Source organism: Ambystoma mexicanum, chromosome 8 (assembly GCF_040938575.1).
Source record: "Ambystoma mexicanum isolate Mex_15411 chromosome 8, UKY_AmexF1_1, whole genome shotgun sequence".
NCBI lineage: Eukaryota > Metazoa > Chordata > Amphibia > Caudata > Ambystomatidae > Ambystoma > Ambystoma mexicanum.
In genome coordinates, this window is record NC_090929.1 from 1,563,888,824 (window position 1) to 1,563,912,904 (window position 24,081).

Genomic DNA, 24,081 nt, shown 5'->3' on the forward strand with positions numbered 1-24,081 from the left:
TGTACACATGTAAAAGGATATACTATACCACACCCTAAAACCATATGCCATGCCCCAAAAGACATCATCAATGCACTGGACACTCCTGCAGACATGTCCCAGTTATCCATATCCCCTTACGTAGCTACAGCCATATCCACGCTCATGAGACTTCCAAGTTGACTCTCACTGGACACTAACTACCCACAGTATCTGGATGTATCAACATAGATAATGATAATGGAACATGATTTTAATTCATACACATTTTACACTTAAACACACACACACACACACACACACACATACACACACTCTCTCTCGCTCTCTCTCTCAAACATATCACTTAAATCACACATTCTCACTTTATTATCACAGGGTGTCTACCCAATAGAGCCCCACCGGAAGTTATCCTGCTTAGAAAAGGAATGCCAAATACCAGAGAAGATTTCCATGATACACTATGGTCAAACCATACATACAAACCCCCACACTAATTTATGCACGCACACAAACATACCACATGCCAATAATTAACACCATGACAAACTGTGCCAAGGCTTCCATTGTGAATCCCACAGCCCCTCTAAACCCACAGAAACATACTGTATGAAAATATTCATCAAAACATTTAGAACTGTCCAATGTGTGTAAAGCATTCCCCAGTACCTCACACACAGCACACACAAACATACATATGTCATGGGAACATACCGCATCAAACAAGAACGCAAAATAACAAAGGTCTGTTAACTTAGTAAAAGAGAATCTCCACACATCCATTCACAATTATACCATGCATCAACAAAAACCGCATGACACACTAGGAATCTATATTGAATCCCCTTACACCACACTCACAACACTCACAAACATACATATGTTACAGTATAATACTGTATTTAAAATGATATAATATATTAAACATATCAACCTAGGAAAGGTGATCATCAATACGTTATGCACAACTCTCACAAACATACACACATCACAAGTACACAACACTGAAGAAAGGACCGAAACTGAACAGTATATGTACCTATATGAAAACAACATGCGATCAAAATATCTGAGCAGTGCCACACAACATACCACATTCCAACGAGAAATGGCCGTAAGAAATATAAGTAACAACTGCCACCTATAAAATAAACATCTTTTTATTAAAGAAACATTGAAAGTAAGAATGCTGTCCTCAGACTCTACCAAAAACGCAACCCCAAAAACTACTCCAGCATGGTCCTTCACATAGGTAACCATCATGAACCAAAACAAGAAAGGAAGAAATATAGGTTATTATACGTGTTTGATAACTAACATACATCTATGTAAAGAAAAGTCACCTCTACTACCTTCTCCCCAAGGCCTAGGGGATATCACTGGCCACACCCCACCTTCCATTCCAACATGGCAAAGGTCCAACACACCACACATTGTGCTGCAAAAACACTTGGTAAGGGGCCTAGCTACACATGCAGCACCAACACAATCAACACCACATGCAACAATGAAAATAAAACATTAAAACATTTCTATTTCATTACAGTGACACCAGAGGAGCGAAACAGTGCACAATAAAATAAGTCCCACAAAAAACATGACAGTCATCAACCCAGTAGGTACAAATGATAAATGACTATAGAAATTAATTAGAAATACATGCTGTACTACAGACTGCCTAGAATACTGGAAGAACATAAGCAACATCACCAAAAGCCTAACTTACTAATGAAAAACATAAACAAACGTTAGTACTATACAAAACTGTACATTAGTAGTGAAACAAACAGCTATTGCGATTAGTAGTTGTAAAACTGAATAACGTATTCATAATTCATTCATCACTACACATAGATGAACAAGTTCTAGTCATCGTAGTTCCCACAGGGAGGGCCGATAATACTGGAAAAGATGATGGAGAAGCTGGAAACACCAGTAGATCACCTCAAGAATCTGGGAACACCTGTAGATCACCCAAGAAGCTAGGAACACCTGTAGATCGCCTCAAGAAGCTGGGAACACCTGTAGATCACATCAAGAAACTGGCAAAATCTGTAGATCACATCAAGAATCTGGGAACACCTGTAGATCACCTCAAGAAGCTGGGAACACATGTAGATCACCACAAGAAGCTGGGAACACCTGTAGATCGCTTCGATAATCTGGGAACACCGGTAGATCATCTCAAGAGGCTGGGAACACCTGTAGATCGCCTCAAGAAGCTGGGAACACTTGTAGATCACATAAAGAATCTGGGAACACCTGTAGATCACTCAAGAAGCTGGGAACACCTGTAGATCGCCTCAAGAAGCTGGGAACACCTGCAGATCGCCTCAATAATCTAGGAACATCTGTAGATCACCTCAAGAAGCTGGGAACACTTGCAGATCACATCAAGTATCTTGGAACACCTGTAGATCACCTCAAGAAGCTGGGAACACCTGTAGATCGCCTCAAGAAGCTGGGAACACCTGCAGATCGCCTCAATAATCTAGGTACATCTGTAGATCACCTCAAGAAGCTGGGAACACTTGCAGATCACATCAAGAATCTGGGAACACCTGTAGATCACCTCAAGAAGCTGGGAACACCCGCAGATCACCCCAAGAAGCTGGGAACACCCGCAGATCACCCCAAGAAGCTGGGAACACCTGTAGATCACCTCAAGAAGCTGGGAACACCTGTAGATCACCTCAAGAAGCTGGGAACACCTGCAGATTGCCTCAAGAAGCTGGGAACACCTATAGATCACATCAAGAATTTAGGAACACCTGTAGATCACGCCAAGAATCTGGGAATGCCTGTAGATCACCTCAAGAAGCTGGGAACACCTTGAGAAAAAAAGTGAAGCCGGAATCCCTGCAGAACACTATGAACACCTGGGCATGCTTGCAGAGGTAAAACGAGAAACACAAACCACCAATAAATATCTGCATGGGTATTATTTTCGCAGCCTTTAACGTTTCAGTTTGCTATAACTGACCAACTTAAAATGTGCTGACAAAAAATAACACACAACTAATCAACTAAAACCACTTTTGTTAATGCGATACAGCAACTACGCTAAAACCTACGCACCTACCATCTCTGAGAGAAACCACTGCAAGGAACACAGTGCTCATATGTTCAAAGAATGCAGTGGGCACGACTCTAGTAAGTGAACATTTTGATTACTTACCCAACCTCACCTGTGAGAAGAACCGTAAAGGTTCTTAAAGATGCAATGCTATTAGCTCACAACCACTAAATTAAAACTGTTAACAGAAAAGTGAAACTATTTTGATAATATTGTTTTAGTCTGCAAATTACTTACATCGGCATCACTTAACTACATATCCACATGTATTTACAGAACCAGTTTTATATATTGACAACAGCAACATCACTGATGAAATGTATTCGACTGCAGTGCAAAGGTCTACAGCATAAGCCACAAATGAAGTTGTAAAATGACATTGATGAGTACCAAACATTAACTTATGAAATAATGCCTAAAAGAAAACAGGGGCCAATGAACAAGCAACTATACTTAACCGTACAGAACAAGATTTCTAAGAAGGTTTAGTTTAGCTGGGATTAGTAAGAACAAAACGAACTTTTAGCATCTACACAAGTTAAAATATAACATGGAAAACATTAACAGATACATTTGATCAATACAAACATAGACATCTCCTTCCAGATCTCCTCTGTGCACCTGCAAGGACTGCAGCAGTGAGGAACCCCATTGGCACCGGGTTGCTACAAGCCAGCCCGGTGTACTCAAGGCAGCATTTCTGGTGCAATTGAACCCAGTAAGTACTAAAAATCACATACATTGCAGGTATACACTCAAAGAAAAACAACAGATTAGGAAAATATTCCCAACACTTTCTGTATTACAGGTTTCTCCATATGACCTTGGCCAAACGGATACTCATCAACACCATCTCAGCTCACTCGTGTGCATGATTAACACAACTACGTGGCTCACACTTCAGGTGAACAGTAAATGACAATCCCACTACTGAATCCGAAAACATTTCCACCCGACTGGCATTCCCCCAGTACACACTACAGGAGACAACAACTGACACATCCATCGTCACTATAATAACAAACATCACAAGAAGCATGTGTATAGATCTAACCCAGGATGTGAATTTGTGAGCAATGTCTTTTGCCACCTATGCCTGTCATTATTACAGCGAGGCGATGCATATACGCCTAGCCTGGGGATACCTTGTAGGCTCAATACATATGCATCAAAACGTCTGAAATGTACTCCTCACACATACACGCCCCCCTATAAGACATGACTACACTAACAACTACAGCTTCCCCTCCCACATTGACACCACCACTAAATTCTGCTAAAAACGCTCCACGAAAACAAAACCTCCCACAGCTCAAAATTCCCCACACACACTGACTAAGGTACCCACACACATAATTGGCTCACCCTGTGTTGGTGGCCCTGACCCTCAACTAACTCCAAAATGCCAACTCGACTGAAACTGTATAGATGTGGGCATTCATTGCCTCAATTGCTTTTGTACCCTTGCTTTGGGTGCAAGTAATGTGGGGCCATAAACACAACACATGTGCAGCACGAGAAACAAAGGGAAAACATAGAAATATGGATTCTATACCACTAGAAAGACTGTTTGTGTATAGTCATTGACAACATGCAGTAGGAGTCAAAATGCACATATTCTGAATGTATGCATGCATCTATATACTCTGTGATAAAAATGTTTCACAACCACAAGAAAAATGCTTCTTGTATATTAATTTAACAACTGTGAGCCCTGCACAAAGAGGGACACAGTAAGAGCATGCACACGTGGAGTATATGCCCAGTGATTGTGAGTGAGACACACTTCTCAATGGCAACATCCATGTTCAATGTAAACGTTCTTCCAATTTTTATGGTGCACCATAAAGTGCAGGTGGAGCTGCAAGTCGCTTTGGAGATTCTTAGCCAATTCAAAGTGTAACTCCATTTTTAATGTCCACAGACCCAAAAGATAAGGGGCCTCATCACGAGTTTGGCAGTAACCCTTAAACCCGGCAGTCGCGCTATTACCGCTGGATTTAAGGGTTCGCCAAATCAGGGCTTCGGTGGATTTCTCCCCAGCTCTGAGCTCGGAGGAAATCCGCCGAAAATTCGTGCTATTACAGCCAGCGGGAAATCCGCCGGCAGTAAGAGCGCGAAAATTCCCCATTGAGCCCAATGGGGAATGGGGCATTCCCGGATGGGCTCAGTGGGGAATGGGAAATTCCATTACCGCCAAACCCGTGATCCGGTGCTAATAGCGCTGGGGGGTTTGGCGGTAGGGCTAATACCGCCGGCGTTACCGCCCAACTCGTGATCAGGCCCAAGGTCTAAGTTTCCAATTAGAAGAAGCCACAAAGATACCTGCTTATTTTATTGTTTAAAGCGCAGACCTTGCTCGAGAGCAATAGAGCCCTGTACAATGTGTGGGTAGCCGGCATTTAGGCTGGCTGCTTTTAACAGTAGCGCAATACTCTGAGGTCTGTGCGTCGGTTTGTGCTTTCATTGGAATTAGTCCTTGGCTTGGTGTTGTTGAAAGAGTCATGTTTTAAGAGATTTAAGAAATTAGAGAATTGTGGGGGTATTCTGAGCCGACAACAGGATAGAGGTCCAGAGGGTGGGTGCATGACAAGGGAAGGATTGCTTGCAGGTCCTTTCTGTTTGGACGAGTTGTGATTCAAGCCGGTTGGTCGATTTCCTGCACGAGGAGCATGTGCCACCAGATATTTGGAGCATAGCCAACAAGTATGCTGGTGTGCTAACCGTGACTGCTTTGTAAATTATACATGCAGTCTTGAACAGTATCCTGGCTTGGAGTGGAAGCCAATGTATTTTGCGTAGGGTAGGGGTAATTTGGTCCAATTTCTGAACTCCTGTAGGAAGATGTACTACAACTTGGTTCAAGTGAGCAGCTGGGAGTCTTGTCAGGAGAGCATTTCCCCCATCAATGTGCGAGACCACAAGGGCCTGCACTATGGTCCAGAAGTCCTGCGGCGGGACGCTAATTCACATTAATTAATACAATTATAATTCTACATACTTTACAACTACTTTTTAACGTAAATCCTTCATATTTCAATAAACAAAATCATCTGTGTAAACACTGTTAACCAACGTCTGCCAATGCTACTCTGACATTCCTAAGAAAATCCTCCACTTCAAAATGGGGCCTCCGCTTACCAAACCAACCCAAAACAACAACATTAAAACAATATGTACGCAAATTGCGTCAGCAAAGAGACACATTGGGAGGCATCTGTTGGTGACTCAAAAGTGGCATACTAGGGTGCACCCAAACATCAGTGTAGGGGCGCATTGTGAAGGATCTATGGATGTCTTGCTGGCATGACACAAGAGCATACTGCGGGTCAGGAATGAAATGCTTTCAAAGAGTTCTGTGGGTGTCTTAACATGGATATACTAGTACATGATGCAAGACTGCAACAGATGCACTGGGGAGCACTGTGGTTGTCCTAGTCCTTACATGATTGAAGCTAAGATAGAGATGCACTGCAGGAGCTTTATCGATTTATGAATAGTAGGATAGCAGTGGGTGCAGAAAGTCATGGTAAAAGTGCACTGTGAGAGCTCGGGGGATGCCTACATGCTGAGATTTCAGAGCATAGCAGTCATGGCTCATCCATTATGAGCGATGAGACACCAACCCAACACGACCCAGTCAGCCGAGTGAAAATCCAGAATGCTCCCTCATCTGCACTGTGCAGGTAGGGAAGTGCTCCCCATCTGGCTGTGTTGAGAGGTAAACAGGGTTTCCCCTGGCGTGGAGTACCCCAGCTCTACAGGCCCAACAGGCCATGTAAGGCAGGGGGTGTTTGGCTTCCACAACCTTGCATATCCCTTTGGACATGCAGACTGGGGTATTGCTCCTGGGCATCCCTGCACATTTAGGAGGCCTATAGCATTCAGTTGAAGGTGCTCTGGCTCTGCCACACAGAGTGGGCCCTCCAGGCAGTGTGTGTGTGGCAGTGGCAGTGGCAGGAGTCCTGACCTGTGAAGGAGCTGAGGCAATGTGCAGGTATGAAAAATAAACGTTGTCCCTGTCTATTTATGGGTGTACGTGAGCAGTTATGTTTGTATAAGTGCGCATGTGAATGTGTGGGTGTGTGAATGAGTGTGCAGTCGGGCCATCTAGCACCGCCTGGTCCGGATGGAATAGAGGCAAGCAGAGATGCACGCAATAGCCCAGGGACATTTGGGCATTCTCAGGCCATGCGTGATTGCATCCAGGGGGTCTCTAGATGGTTGTCTAAGTCCATTCAACGTCTTTGCAGGAGCACCGTGTCTTGCAATGCAAGCCTGTGCCTCACAAGCCAGAGGGTGCGGGAGCCGGTTGAACAATTGTCCTCATCCCATGAGTCCATGACCAGAGCCATATACCTTAACATGGACCACCTACAGGGGAGCCTGCAGGGGAGCTCACAGTCTGCTACCCCTATTGAGGGGTCATTGATGAGCACCCCGCCCTGCCGCTCACAACGGCACGCCTCAAATGCTGCAAAGCCTGCAGACAAGGGGAAAAAGCACAAGCGCTAGTGGGAGTAGTTCTTGGGGCTGGGTGTGGGGGGTGGGAGTTGGTGTTGGGGCTGCAGGTGGGAGTTGGTGTTGGGGCTGGGGGCTGGGGATGGGGTTGGGAGCTGGCGTTGGCGCTGGCAGTTAGGGGGTGGGAGTTGGTGTTAGGGCTCAGGGGGTGTTAGTGGTAGTGGGGCAGGGGGTGGGGGTGGGAGTTGGTGTTGGGAGTGGGAGAGTTGGTGGTGGGGCTGGGGGGGAGGGGAGTTGGTATTGGGGCTGGCGGTGGGAGTTGGGGCTGGGGGTAGGGTTTGGGAGTTGGTGGTGGGTGGGAGTTGGTGTTGAGGCTGGGGGTGGGAATTGGTGGTGGGGCTGGGGTTTCCTTGTTACCAAAAATAAACACAGTTGAATTATGATCATAGTGATGCTTTTATTCTATGCAATTTTACATGTGTATTCATTGCATGTATGGGCGGCATGTGTCCAGAGTCAAAAGAAATTGTCCATGGGGTCCTGGCGGACCATCCATCCTTCCCTCACATCCTCACGTGTGTCCTGTGGTGCCCTGTTCACTCCTTCATCATCTTCTTCATCAGAGCTAGGGGGTTATGGTCCTCATCTGCAGGCATTTCAATGTTCCTACGTATGCACAAGATGTGCACCATAGCGCATGCTACTACTATTTTTGCCAACTTTCTCGGGGCTGTAGTACATGAGTGCACCGTCTGTGTGGTGAAGGCACCTGAACTTTGATTTTAGCAGACCAAATGTCCGCTCGATGCATGACCTGGTCCTCCTCTGCGCCTCATTGTAGCCTATGTCCTGTGGTGTAGCAGGGTTTCTCACAGGAGACATTAGCCATGGCAACTGCATGTATCCAGCGTCACCTGTAAAACATAAATGAACTGTGTGAGACATGCCGGTGTGTGGGTCGGGGAACAAGTAAATGGTCCTTACGTCTGTACCCCTATGTCCATGACTCAGTGGTTGTGCATGGTGCACCTTGTGTGCATCGAGGTTGATGGGACTTGGGCTACCTGGTTTACTTGCAGTCATTCACTTTGTGGGAGTCGGCAGTCATGAGGTATTTGTCAATGCTATGTCATTGGCAATGCACTGGTCACCTATGGTGTAGCAGTACACCATGTAGGATCCATGTCAATGCTTTCATGGGCCGTACGTTGCCTTGATTGCGTTGTGCTGCCTTGCATGGCTGGAGGCCCTGTGTTGTCACATGGTTCAAGTCTGTGCCCTGAGGTGGGTCAGTCAGTGTTCTTGGCCTGTTCTGTGCATTTTTGTTATTGAATCAAGGGACTTGAATTTAATTCATTTCACTAATGCTTACATACCCCAGGTGTGTGTCAGTGATTTTGGCAGTCAGATATGAGTGCTACATACCCACAAGTCAGGTGTGCTGTCCAATGTGCCTCTCCATGTATGCAGGTAGGGTGCTGTTGTGCAGTATCATTGAATCATGTGTCAACCCAGGATATCAGACACAGCAGTGACTGATGGTGAGGCTAGCATTACAGGTCATTTGCACATTCATCGAATGGCATTGTTTCTTGTTGGGGTTTGCCTGTTCTGTTGCCTGGGGGGGGGATACCAATTCCACATGGGTGAAATCGAATGCCACAATGGTATTTTGGAAATGGGCAATGTTGTAGAGTCTTATCTTTGCTTCATACACCTGTACATGTTTGATTGGCATGGAGATGTGCAGGTGTGCATTCTTCATGAGGGCATCCTTGGTCCAGTACCTTGGAGAAGGTGGGATGTGACATCCCATGCAGTGTCCCAACTGTGTGTTGAAATTCACCCATGCCACAGATGTGTAGGACTGCCACTAGCTTCAGCAGTGGGCCGGGGGGGGGGGGTTGCAGTTCTGATGGCAATGGCACTCTGCAGTTCTGCCTGTATCAGGGTGAGCAGTTCAGTGATAGTTGGACGGTCCAATCGGTATAGTGTAACTAATTGTCCATGAAAGTCCATGGGGATGGGCAGACACATGGTATGGGTGCTCCCAGTAGCATGCGTCTCCTGCACCTTTGTGGCGTCTGTCCCCTTCCCTGCTGTGGTCCAGCATGCTGCTGTAGCTGGATTTAGAGTAGCAGGTTGTGGAGCCCATAATCTACATCTGCTTGTGGCTGCATGTTGCTTGGATGTGTGTTGGGTGTGCGTGTGGCCCTTTTATACTTCTCCTGAGTGGTTCTGGTGCACCTGGGCCTTGATGTGTGACACCTGTATGCATTTACCTGCACCTTTTTGTGGAGGTAACTGTCTGTGCTTTTGGTGGAATTTCATCAGATGTTTGGAGGTAATTCTGCTGTTTTTGGACTTGTAATATGGCAGTAATGGGTTTTTGTATTTTGGAGTTGATTCCGCCCACGGTATTAGCCCCAGTGCTAATTCCCCCAATTCTTGGAGGAGTTATCGCCAGAGGTAATTCCGCAGGAGTTAACTCCGCCAGGGGAATTGCCACCAAATTTCCTGTAAGTCATAATTTGGCGTAGTGGTAAAGTTGGTGGTAATGCAGTTACCAACAATTTTACCCCTGAGCACTGTACTTGTAATGAAGCCCTATATGTTGTCTTAATTTTCAACTTATGTCTTTTGTAAGATTTTAAAGTCCAGATGCACTGAAAGAGATGGAGTAATTGATACTGCAAATGACCACTGATCTATTTGTTTGCTACACCAACAGTATATACTACCATTTCCTGGTGAAGTATACTGCAAAAGAATGCTTTATCGAGAATGTTTTCCCGACAGGTGCACTGGTTCTTTGTGACAGTTTAAAGTCCACATTAAAGAAATGGCTAAAGGATTCTCCTTTTCAGAGCTGAGAGTCAGGTGTGGCCCTCCAGCCTCAGAGAGATGTGCGTGTCTTTAGGTCAAAGGGCAGTTACAACCCATGCTTGACTCCTAGAGGCTGACGGGTCAATTTGGTCTGCCCAGTATGCTGCTTTTTAGGAACTAGCCTAACAGTATACATACAGAAGTGTATGGCTTGACCATTTGAAGTAGTGTGATGCCAATTCAAGGGATTGGAACAAAGAGCAAAATGTGAATATACATTCATTGGAGTGCAGAAATTCTTACTGACATACCCATGCCATTTCCTGATATGGTCAAGTCCATGACGTATAGTCACAAAGCAAACCACGCTTTCATTGCACCAAGATATATTATTAAAAGTATACTTTATGCTTACATTTTAAAGACAGGCCTATGTCTGCCAAGACACATTTTGACTAACACACAAGGCTTTCTTTAGGCAGCCATTTTGAGGGGGTATAGTGAACTTATTTGTGTTTCAAATTAACTCACTGATACATTTTAAAGTGACATTGGTCCTCATTACAGCGGTACCAGCAACCCCGTAACACCGTTTCAGCCGCCTGACTGCCCGGTGCCACCGGAGGATATTACGGCAGGTAGCGGAAACAGTAAATCCCTGTTTCCATGGAGGACTCCACGGAAATGGGCTCACTTAAGCAACTGGGCCGGTGCTTCAGTGACGACCATGCTGGTAGGGGCCTGCAAACCCATCAGGTCAGGCCTGCCGGGGGATCCGTGGCTGCTACTGTCATTCTTTTAGTATGGTGGTCCGGAAAGGGTGCCGGTATTTCCAGACCACCATACTTATAATTAGGGCTTGTCTATCTTTGCTTCAAATGCATTAAAGTGACAATGTCGCCATTACCGTCTAAATGCGTGTACACCAGTAGACAATGTATGTACCTACAACATTATAGTAAGTGCCATGACTCTTCATCCAATAGCTACCCAACAAAACAATTAAAACAATATTTACCCAAATCATGTTGACAACATATTAACAATGAAAGTGAAGCCAATCTTATACCTTATGCATCTAAATGGACACCATTTCCCATCTAGCCCCCAGTCAGGCACGTGATCCTCATATCCTAACAATCATACAGTATCTCACAGGTTTGATCTTGATTAGGCAGAGGTTTTGCTAACACAAGCTGTGCCTACGCCTGCATTGGCTATCTTCATGCTTACATCCTTTTAATTCATGAAGAATTTTAATGCAGAAGAACAAAGAATGCCTGTTATTTCCTTTAAATTTGTGATTTGTTGAAGAAATTACACAGGCTTGTCTACATGAGTCATTTTGCTAAAGCACGACATCCTGTCTGCCGGTTAAATGCAGAGAATGATTAAAATATTACATTTTACATACAGAAACAAATTTGGTCTATACCTTTGCAGCCATGTGACTTAACAGATGGGCTGAGCGTGTTGCGATTTAGAGATCATTCTCTATCTAAGCAGTCTAAATTCAAATTCCCTAGGTTGAGTAAATATCATTTAAATTCTATACACTAATAACTTCATGAAAACGTATTACACAAATGAATCCAGCATGTCCAGACGTGTGCCTAGAATTCCATGTTTCATTAATGTACCATCTTGCGGCGATTAGTAAATTGATTTAAAATTCAATGCTACTCAGAGCAAATCATACCAAGCTTTTTCATAACCAGAACATCCAAAGGAGGTTAGGGGTGTGTATTCTCTGGGAGTGTCCGACTGTTGGTCAAGCCAATAGGGGAACTTGACCAATCAAAAACTATGACATAATCATGACATAAGCATGGGAATATTTCACATTTTAAAAAGCAGGAACACATAGGAAGGTGAAGTTTTCCAAATACAAAAAACAGTGTTTCACATCATACTTAAAGCCTTGCGAGATGTTACTACATATAGAAAACATAGCATTATTGCACACAAAGTGGTTGGCAAATTATTATTCATAGAAAGAGTATATTAGATTGTAGTTTGCTGGTGTGAGGTACAACCTGATTTATCATTTTACTTGAAGCTAAGGGATACTACATGTAAATAAATGCCAACATGTTTTTTCTCTGCTGTGTGCACTTTGTAAAATAGGGAGCTTTTCCCAGCACTGATTGTTTAGCATTTTATAAGTGATATTTAAAATGTACTCCAAGCATTTCACTGATATAATCCACATTGTGCATCATTACTGAACTTTCAACTTATGCACCATGACCGGGGTTTACTCTCTGCACTTAACCTAGGGCCCTGCTGGACTGGACTCGTTTTGTTCCCCCCACTACCCACCTTTCCCCGCACCTCCATCTGTACGTATGCATTACCTAAATCTACTAGGACCAGTTAGATGTCTGTCCTGTCCCCCACTGTCTCTCATGCCCACCCTCTAGAGCTTGATCACATGTTAACACTTCATGCACTTGCACCAGGAGAAATGTCGTCAGGCTTAGTATTCTGGTTTCTCTGTGTTGATTATTCAGAATATTCAAGGCCTAAGAATGATTACTGTATTCAATTGTTCCCTTCCTGCCTTGAAGCGCTTTGAAGCACTTCACCTGTGTATAAGCACTGTATAAATAAACAATAAAATAAATACATTTGGGCTGTGGTTTGAGGGCCCCACATCACAGCCTAATGAATAAATACTTGATAGTATGTGATCTGTGAAAGCAAAATATATATACAGAAGTGAATGAGTAGGTCAAACAGAGTTAGCCACCCTAATGCCATTCTCATGGAAAATAATACCCCTGTTCACATTCTTAACATTGCACAGTGATTCAGTTTGCGAAGTGAAATGGTAGGGATGCCCATTTTTGTATTAGCAAATCACCATATTAAGCTCTTGGTTGAGTGGACTGACACCCTGTGTTCAAAATTGATAGCATTGATTTTCAGACCAAAACTGCAAGAATTCTAATGCAAATAATTAGTGTCTGCATTTTAATAGCATACACATAGATTAGAAATTCATAACCCTACATGCACAAAGGGGGTCAAATATATATATATTTCTATGCAACCTTTCTCAGGTACCATTACTTGCTTATGATACCCTGAGATGATAAAATGTGTTGGACTTCTTGGACTTGTTATATATTGTTTGAAGCTGAGTTGATGTAAAAGTGAACTGAAAAGAGCTTTTACACTGGCCGATAAGCAGCATTATGGACATAGAATTAAGTGCTGCTTTGAGGTTGCCCAGTATTATTTAGGATTAGAATTGTTAGAAATATTATTACTAGTTCTGTTGTGTGACTGAACGTGTGCATCATATTAAGCGAGAATATCACAGGCTGGCAAGCTTTAAGTGGGTAACTAAGCCTGTGAAATATATCTGTTTGTCTTGTGGTGACTCTCACTACATGAAGTAAGGGGACAACCTTTGACTTTATTTTATTTAAACACAATTGAGTTTTAACCATGAAACTCAGGATGTTCACTGTCACAGAATTGTTAGGTGGGACTGTATAATAGGGCATGTTACAAAACTCGTGCTAGTGAAGAGACCATACATTAACCAATATATCTTCCATTCCAGTCTGGAAAAAGGATTAAAGTGACTATGGGCTACTAAGCAGTGACAGAGTTAGATTTCAGTGCCGGGGGAAGGTGAGTGGCTCTTTAGGAGGCAACAGGGTTGTGAATATTTTCAGTGGACTGAATATTTCTCAAAATTAGCGTGAGCAGCCAAGTGTAGCGAAGAAGCCCATAATAATGTTGACAGGTTCATGGGGGGGTTCCCGTTACAGCACAATTTTGTAGAAAAATGGGGTAAAAAGCCATACAACGCCCAATTGAGTTTCTAAGGTAATAATACAGTAAATGCAATGTCACCAACAGTACACAGGAACATTTTATAACATGTTCATGGGGCTGCAGCCACAATCTATCTATGCCAGTAATGGTCAGTTAAAATCACTTGCATGAGGCTTCAGCCACAATCACTCTTTTCCAGTTATGGTCCATGTTAACCACTAGCATGAGGCAGGAACCATAACCTATCGATGCCAGTAATGGTCACCATGAATCACTTGCATTAAGATGAGACCCCAACCCATCTATGGCAGTAATAGTTAATGTAAATCATGTAAATCACTTGCATGAGGCTGAGGCCACCACCTATCTATATTGGTAATGGTCCCTGTAAATCACTTGCATGAGGTGCCACAAAGTATCTATGTCAGTAATGGTCACTGTAAACTACTTGCATGTAGCTGCAGGCACAATCTAACTTTTGCAGTAATGGCCATTTTAATTTTGTACAAAAATGTTGTGTTAGTTTCTGGTTTTAAATAAACCATATACATCAATTATTATAAATATAGTAAAACATGTACAATGTATCAAAAATGTATCAATCCCAGTGAAAAATAAATAATAACAGGATCATCTTGGCATAATAAAGTCATTATATACTCCTCGCAAGGAGATTCAATATGAATATCTGGATTTAAGACCCACAACTCATAGCATCTCTTGAGCACATGTCAGGCCACCATGCATCCATAACTTTATTTTAAATAATAGCACCAACCAATTGCACTTTTTACTGGCGGTGGATTGTCCAATATGTACAGTTATCAATTCTTTTCATGACCCTTTTTGGGTCTAAACTCATACAACTACATCACGCATCCCTATGTTTTCTCCCCCTTTTTTGTGCCCTATGATTGCTTGTCTTGTTCTGTGACTTTCTCCCTCTTGCCATGTAATACTCTTCAGCATTTTCTTTTAACCCCACAGACCACGGTCTGGTTTAACCATGGGTGGGGTCACAGTTCACCCGTATGGACAACATTTTGGCACTTTAAGAGCACTACTGGCGATGTGCACAGTATAAAAGCCTATTTATATAACATAACATGCACTAATAAAAGGTTAGTTATGATCTTGAACTATTTATCTACTGCTTATATTACAGGGATTTGTTTACCGAAAAACATTATTCTGCAAAACAAATATGTTTCAATATTTTCTTTCCTATGTACAAATGTTGCAAATAATGTTATTGTTTTATTATATTTGTTTGGTCTCCCTACATTCAATGAATACATGTTTCAGTGTTTCAATTTCAGAACATTTGTACAAAGAACACATTCTTACTCCTATAGGTGAACATCTTCTGGAACCAATTATTTTGTAAGTTTCAATATGATTCAATCTAAACCTCAGAAACCAATGGCGGGTTTTTCAGGAAATGTATAAATGTATATGTGAAATTAAATGATAGTAGATCAAACTCCGGAAAATGTGTGGGGCTAAACCGCAAACATTTTCCTATGCTCACTGCACAACATACGTATAGATCTGTGTACGATGGGTGGACACAGCCTACAGGCACAGTCTCCCCTGTCATATTTAATTGGGCTATGACAGCCAGGAGTGCACCATGTCATCTCAGAAATGGTGGGGCAAACCCTCCCCCTGCCATGGCCAGCCTACTTAACTAACAAAGGCTCCATGGATGTGCCATGTCTTTTTATTGATTCCTGTAGCTGGTGGCAGCATGTGCATACTAATCAGAGTTTAATTGAAACAGGCCTACATGGGGCCTGGCTGCAGAGGCTAACACAGGTGACAGGAAACCCCAACACCCTTTCATATGCACTGTTTTAACCTGATGCCAGCTCCCGCCCTCAGTATCGATTGACAGTGAAATGCCATGTCTGGAACTGCGTGTTTACAGTAGTCATCCCTGCAGGGAGACCACATTCAGAAGGTACGAGTATGTGGATTGATGTAGCCAGAAAGTCTGGTCTCACTGCAGCTTAAAGGGAGACTTGCCGCTTTAATCAGGAACCACCGAGAGATCCATTAACCAGAAGGACCCTTTGATCCACAACAGACAAAAAGAAGGGTGAGGACTTAGTATTACATGTTTTCACACCTTTACCTTTTCTGTTGCAACACACTCTGGTTATGACCTCATGCATGCAGGAGATTGTTGGTGGGGACCCAAGATTGGTTCATTAAGGTAGGCTTAGCCTACACCAATCCCTGTGGTCCATTGGCTTTAAAAGAGGGCTGAGACCCTCTTTTGGCAGATCATCTGAAGGATTCACCGGAAGCAGAAGGAAGAACTCATCATTGGACCCTGCTTCAAGGTACAGTCTGCCTTGCATCTTCTGCCAGTGAAGGAAGGCAGGACCTCCAAGAGTGAAGCAAGATCCCTCCCCTAAGCATCTCCCAGGGAACAGAGAGAGATACTAAATCCAGTGGCCCCTCCAGCAGCTCCAGAATCGGTACCAAGCCAGCTCACAGTGTGTCCTGCTAGCCTCTGCAACAAGCTTTCTAGGTGGGAAGTGCCAAAGAGTCTCTAAACCAAATCACGGACAAGGCAGCTGACTGCAACACACTCCTCAGCCTTGGGCCATCTGCCTTAAAGGATGACACAAGCCCAGTGAAGAAGCTAGGACGAGTGTATCGATGAGCATCTACTGACGTCCGCCTTAAAGGATATTTTCAAGCCAGTCGAGCCCCTTAAACTGCAACCGACTGCACTGCTAACTGTTGTTATGCCTCAGTGGCTAAAGCCATCCGAGACACCTCGACCAGTGCTTCAGAACCACCAACCCGTATTGAGACAATGATTCCTGACCCTGGGCAGCTGTGTAGGCCAACATGCTGCCGGTCACTCAGCCTTGCTCGCCGGACTGGTTGCCGTCTGATACCCACAGCTGACTTCAGTCTTGAACTCTGTCACAGAAGCTGCAAAGTGCCCTGAAAGCGACTCGACTCTGTCGACCACCAAGAACTCCTACAGCATAAGGTACACTGTGGTTCTCTACCTTCTTCAAAAGACCCTAGTGACATTTTATGACCCATTGCTACCTTTGTGATGAAACCAAGTATTTTTGAACTATTACAACTATTTCCTATACCGACTACCCTCCTGTCAGTATACAGAGTGCATCCCTTTTCCTTCTTTGAAGCTGTCTGTCATCTTCATTCCTCGCTGGGTGGGTTGTAATTCTGAGTGTGCTAGAACTGTCTGTTGTGATAATAATAAAGTATATATTTTCATACAACCTTGACTGGACAGTCCCTTTAATCATTGGGTAATAATTGTATTTTCGCAGTGTTGCAACTAACCAACGATCCACAACCTTTCGGAGATAACACTGCTTTTCGGTCCATGTTACCAAAATTGAACAAGGAGGTTTATAATTTGCTTGTGTTTCCAGTCTGTTCGTATCCCTTCCGGTGTACTAGAGGTGCGGGTCTGCTTGATGGTTTAGAAACCGATATTCATCCCTGGAAGACTGGTCCCCGGAAGTTGATTCGTCACAGTATAATTGAGAGGCTTGAAATTTGGGAGGAATTGTATATGTTCCTGATACAAAGATCACTTTTTTAATGCGCATAAACCACCCCCTAACTCCACATCTGATCGCCTTCAAATTAAAAAATGTAAATTACGAAGATTTATATGAAGTCACATGTAAGGACCAACATTCCATTTTTGCTTTATATCATTACTATGAATAGCTAAGAACTGAATGTTATTCTTTATACAAAGTGTTTTACGTACCCATTAAAGAGCATTCTGAAGCATAAAAAAATCTTCAGATACAAAGTCGATATTTTATTCAGAGCCGTAGTGTGCAATGATATGAAAGCCATTTCTCTAACCTTGATTTCTGGATTGGGACTGCCCTTGAAACATTTAGGAAGGATTACCAAATGTTTCCTTCCAGTTTATCTAGCCATCAACAATATAAGTTAGTCTGATCTCGATTCCATACATACTCATCAAGATTATTTTGCTAGCATAAGCACAAATCAAAGGTTTCAAGGAAAAACCTCCATGTCGAGCATCAAATGCCTTCATTCTCAGGAAGAGAAGAAGAATTGCATTCCATATATTCTTATCTGTTCTTGCAAAACTTCTATTATTAGGGGTTAAGAAGCCTGTGCAATTTATTTCATTAACGTTTTTGAAATTACAAGATTTTATAAACCAAGAACATGTACACCTTTTATACTTCATGGCCTGGGGCCTCAATACCTTCAACTCTCTCTTCCTAAATATCTTCCTTCTCGAGCTCTTCGCTCATCCGCCTCCAACGCCCTCAGGGTCAGTCGCTTCTCCAAGCAACGAGTTGGTGGTAGATCTCTTTCTTCGGCTGGGGCCTCCCTCTGGAACAGCCTCTCTGCCTCCCTGAAACTTGAGGAGAATCATCTCTGGTTCCGGAAGCACCTCAAAACCTTTCTCTTTGCTTCTTCTTTTTCTCCTCCTCTCCCCTGCTGACTTCCTGGCTGAAACTCAAACTGCACTGGTTACCTGGCCACCTTCTGATCTCGGGCACAGGTCCCCTCTCCTGCCAGTTGCATACCTGCACTGCCTTCCTGGCAACCCCCGCACTTGGGGACTTTTTCTGCATCCCTACAGTCCCACTACCAGCACTTTACACCTGTTGTCTGCACTTACCCTTGCACTTGCCACCTGCTGGCCGTACTTTCACTTATTTGTTTATTTATTCTATTATCCCATGTACTGCACTGTTCCTTCCCCTTGCCCCACACTTTCCCACTTCCCCCTTTCCATGCTCTTGTGCGATCTGAATGTCACCTGGCTAGTAGCATCGTTTTCTGTCTTCCCTCTGTTCCCCCTCGCTTGCCTTGTCGCGCCTTGAAACACTAGTTTATAGGCGCGTTATAAATGCCTTAGCATATCATATCATATCAGATCATATTCACTTACAGTCAAAAATAATTACGTTGCCCGCATATGCCAAATAATTAATTTTGGCGGGAAATTATTATTCTCATCCAAATGATCTCCTATATCTGTAGTATAAAGATTGAAGAGGCAGGAAGCTAAAATACATGCCTGTTTGATGGACCCCTATGCTTTAAATCTCTCAGTGAAATGTCCACCATTACTTAATCTGACTGGAGCAAAGGTATCTGCATAAAATAACATCAAACGCGTGTAGCCACTGCCTATTTATTTTAGTTATGGTGACTGTAAATTCAAGTTAAAATCAAGTTAAAATCAAAGTCAAGTGGTTCATAAGTCAACGGATATAACAGTACAGTCAACTCACTCATTCAATACAGCAAAGTATTAATCAGCCAGGTTCCACCCGGAGACTGTGCAAAGTGCACAACTAGCTGAAAGAACAGCCTGCAACAAGGTGACTATTGCCTCAATGCCTAGTTTGCAAAAGGCTTAATAAATGATGTTAATACATAAAAGTTACTTTAACATGCAACCTACAAAGCACATGAATATAAAACAGCTGAAAACCTAGTGTAGAGTTGCTAGTGCTTCATTGCAAGATATGCAAATGAATTTATGGATAGCAGCATGTCATGAGACGTATTAAGCAGCCAAGTTATGCCCAAATACTGTGCGAATTACACAGATAGCTAGATGAACACACTGTCGTAAATTACTATTGCCTCAGTACAACACATGACAGGATGCCCCTAAGCATTAACATCTGGACTGGTAGTCGAGTTCAGGCCCTATTGATTGGCAATAAACAATTCCCTTTGCCTTAACGCACCTTCACAGACCCCCTTCTCCATGCGCTGAGAAGGAAGTATGAGGGGTCAGAAATGAGAGGTGGATACAAAGTTGTAATATTCTCATTGTCAGACATTTTTATTAAACAGAAATGGGTTTGATAAACACCTCTCTTTCCCTATCCTAAGAAGAATTTTCTGGCCGAGGAAATGAAAGCTAAAGATCGGTCTGTGTCAAGCCGTTAGAAACGTATATACTGTCCTTGTGTCCAAAAACATTCTAATCTAACCCTCTCACTAGAAATAAACAAATAAGGATTCAAGGAAATGTCTCTGACCTAGGAATGGCAAGAAGTGTTCATAATCAAGTAGAAAGGTAAATCCAACAGAAACCTATTTTCCAAGGAGAAACCCTTGAATCCAGCGGGTGGCTCCCTTCCCCTGGATATTTAGGTTGGATGGTAAAAGTGTCTCTACAGAGGGTGGCTCCATTCCCCTGGATATTTAGGTAGGATGGCAATAGTGTCTTGTTCAACGAACAACAGTTTCTTGATATCACAAACGTGTTCCTTTGATTCTTTATACTAGGTTCAGAAAGTTCTTATCCAAACAATATATCCCATAACATTAAACTTTTCCTTGGTTTCTTTGTACTGGATTCACAAAAGGTCTTATTCATATGTTAAATTCCACATGAAGTTTTCTTTAACTTCTCTTTCACTTTGGTGAATTCCTGATGTGCTTCTTTACCAGGAATCCTCTTGTGAGCTCTGCAGATCTCCTGGTAAAGTCCCTTGCCAGGTATCTTGTCACAATGTTAAAAGTATTTGTTCAACTTCAAATGCCTGGGGTATCTGCTTACCAGGTCTTCTTTCATGTACTTCTCAAACTCCTTGGCATACTTATATGCCAGGTATTTTGCAACATATTTAAACTTCTCCCAACAACTTATTTCCTAGTATACTCCCCTGCCAGGAATCCTCTTGGCGGTTCTTCAAATACACTGATATACTCTCCTGCCAGGTATCTTCACACAATTTTAAAGTTCTCATTCAGTTACAAAATTCCTTGCCTTTTTGGTTGTCTGGACTCCTTTTATGGACTTCCTTAACCCCTGGTGTACTTCTCTGCCAGGTATATTGCCACAATGCCATACAACTTTATTCACCTTTGGTCAGTGCCTTAAGTGGCACTACAAATCGAGCTGGGGCTCATCGAGGGGGCGTGGCCTAACAACGGGGGTCTTCATGGCCAGTTAGGCCACACCCCTTGACGAGCCCCGGCTCAATGGGCTACTGGCACCCCTGCCAGGCAGCCTTTTGTAGAGATTAGCACCCTCTCCCCAATGGAGTAGAGGGTGGTGATCTCTGCATTTATTTCGTATAGGCTTGCCTGGCAGGGAACAGCGCCTCACCTATTCAGCCTTAATGGTGGCGCTGCCCCTCGCCAGCTGGGGAGGGGCAGCGTCACCATTAAGGCTGAAAGGGTGAGGCCACTGGAAGCAGAGGCCTTTTTCCGAAAGACTGAAACTCCTGCAAATCCGCGGGAGCTTCAGTATTTAGAATGCAAGGCCTCTGCTTCCAGCGGCCTCACGTTTTCTCCATAATGGTGGCGCCGGCCCACGTGCATCACTTGATTAAAAGGATGCCTCGCAGGTGCGGCCCCACCATTATGGCTAAAAGGCATTTTTTTCTGAAGCCTGAAGCTCTCTCTCTCACGAGCGAGAGCTTCAGGCTGTAGAAAAAAATGCCTTTTCGTGTAGTGGCCGGGGCTGCCAGGGGAGATTAGCTGGCCCCAGCAGGGCCCCGCCTCAAAACGAAATTTTGGAGCCTGCCGGGGCCCAGCCCCGGCAGGCCCCGGCCCACTTAAATCCCTGCCTTTGGTGGATTTCCTGGTATACTCTCTTGCCAGGAATCCTTCTCTGGGTTCCTGTAGATCCCCTGGTATACCTCTCTGCCCGGTATGGTCCCCCAAATGCCAACTGCCTGGTGTACTCCTTTCACCAGGACTTCTTAACAGTTTCACTGTTCTTTTTAGTATGTCACAGTCATTTCAACTTTGCTGTGTTTATTTTTGTTTGCTTAGGGTAACACTTCCCCCAACTTTCCCCATATTGACATCTCATACAATGGGATTTGCTCACGCTTTGTTGCTACACTTTATCTTGTCAGTATCTGTTTGCTTAGGGTAACACTTGCTCCAACTTTCCCCACATTGACATCCCATACATAGGGATTTGTTCAAGTTTTGTCACTGCACTTTATCTTGTTGGTATTCAAATATTCTTAATTCATTCACTTGCTTGTATGCACCACTGTATGCCCAGGGACCCGAAGGGCTCTAGGCAGACTCACCAGGAGATTGTAGCGTCTCTGAATTGTGGTGTCTTTCTGTGGTGAAGCTTCCTCCCTGTGACAGCCTCTCTAATGATGCAGAACTTTCTCCAGCGTTTCCTGCAGCTCCGCCCTAACCCACTGGCCACTCTCTGTGTCTTGGAGCAGAGAATGCTGCATCCCGGCACAACTGTACTCCCAGGAGCTCTGCTGCGGCTCCCAGTGCTCAGCTGGTCCTTCAGATGTGCCTATTGCGTCTTTCCTTCCTTAGCGCTATGCTAGTATGTGTCCCTCACATTTGCGAGCCTCTGCATGGATGTGCCTGTTCTCTCGACTCTCCCCAGCACAGTCCTTTCTGATTATACTAGTGTATTGAGTGCAGATACAATTTGTCAAATATCCTGCACACTCGTTGTTCAACAAAACAACTAGTGTGCACATTACGGGTTCGGTTTCTCTCAATCTGCATGAACTCCTTCCTCCTTCTCTTCGTCTCAGTACTTGAGGCTTTATGGGAGCTCAAGTCCATCGATGTTATGTGATTTGGACAATGATGTCGTTCAAAAGTTATATTTAGATACACATCAGAAACATGTTATATGTGTGTTGTATGTGTTTGAGGTATAAATGGGATTTTGACTACAGTGAAAAAAAGGAAGGAGTTCCTGGCTCTTACAATGGGGGGGATTGTGGGATAACAACAAGCCATCAAAAACTGGGGTATTATAAGGTCTTCAGGAGGAAGGGGAGAATACCTTGTCTATTCCATTGGAGTCACCACATTCCCCCAACAGCTGTTTCCCCTGATGTGATTCTCCCTCATGTATCCATCCCCAAGGTCAGGAACAGGTAGTGACTGCTGTCCCCTGGCCACACTGCAATAGGTCAAGGCTGGGGAATTAGTGATGGCTCCACCAGATTCATAGCAGAAGTTGCCCACAGAATGGGTTGCAAGACTATCCTTACCAGAGCTACAGACCTCCATAGCCACTGCTGCGGTTCTGATGGAGTGGACTTAGAAGAGAGGTCTCAGAAATGCCCTTCTCAAGTCGCCATAATATGGGCAAATCAGCACAAAATGAATAGTACTTTCGATAACATTTCAACAGAAAGGACAGTTTGTCTCAATAGTGTTGTTTCATGTGTTTCTTAGAGAAGCCACTGGTATTATTCCTACACGGAATATAATAAATAAGGATCTCATCTGCTTGGGACATATATGATCTAATTAGTCTTCATAGCCGAATGTTTGCTTCAACAAGCAGTATCTAGAAAAAGTGCTCGATTGGACTATCTTAGATGGAACTTCTGCCTCTCTTGCCCGATCGTGACAAGTGATTTTATGCTGCTATCAATATCACTAGGGTTTACCCAGAGATAGCTCAACTCAAGAGCCTGAGGCTCCTTCTTGATATGCAAGAACAAAGGCAACTGGGTACCTCCTTCCTGTAGTATGACATCCATTATAGCCTCCCTATATTTACTCTAGTTTTCATTCATCCACACTCTCGGCCAGTAATAAATTGGCTTTGCTTTACAGATCAATTCAATACTCTGTACCTTTGTTTCGAGTCACAGGCTCTGATGCACAGATATCAATTGGGATCATGCTGGGGCCATTGCGCCTTGCCAGTTTTATGGCTCTGGAGCACAAGCAGTACTTCCCCCATACCCAGTCTCAAGTATGACCTTGTGGCTGGGTCAACAGGGTTGTTACTTGCATGATCACCACATGCCCTGGGTTCCTGATACTGAGTCTGGAAGTGCTCAATCCACTTTGCTTCTGGAATGCATCCCTGCACAGGACTATGGTCCACTGGGCAGTCCGTCCCCATTAATTCCCCCAAAGGTTTCATGTTCTTAGAATCGATTATCAGTAAAAGCGAGGCCCATATT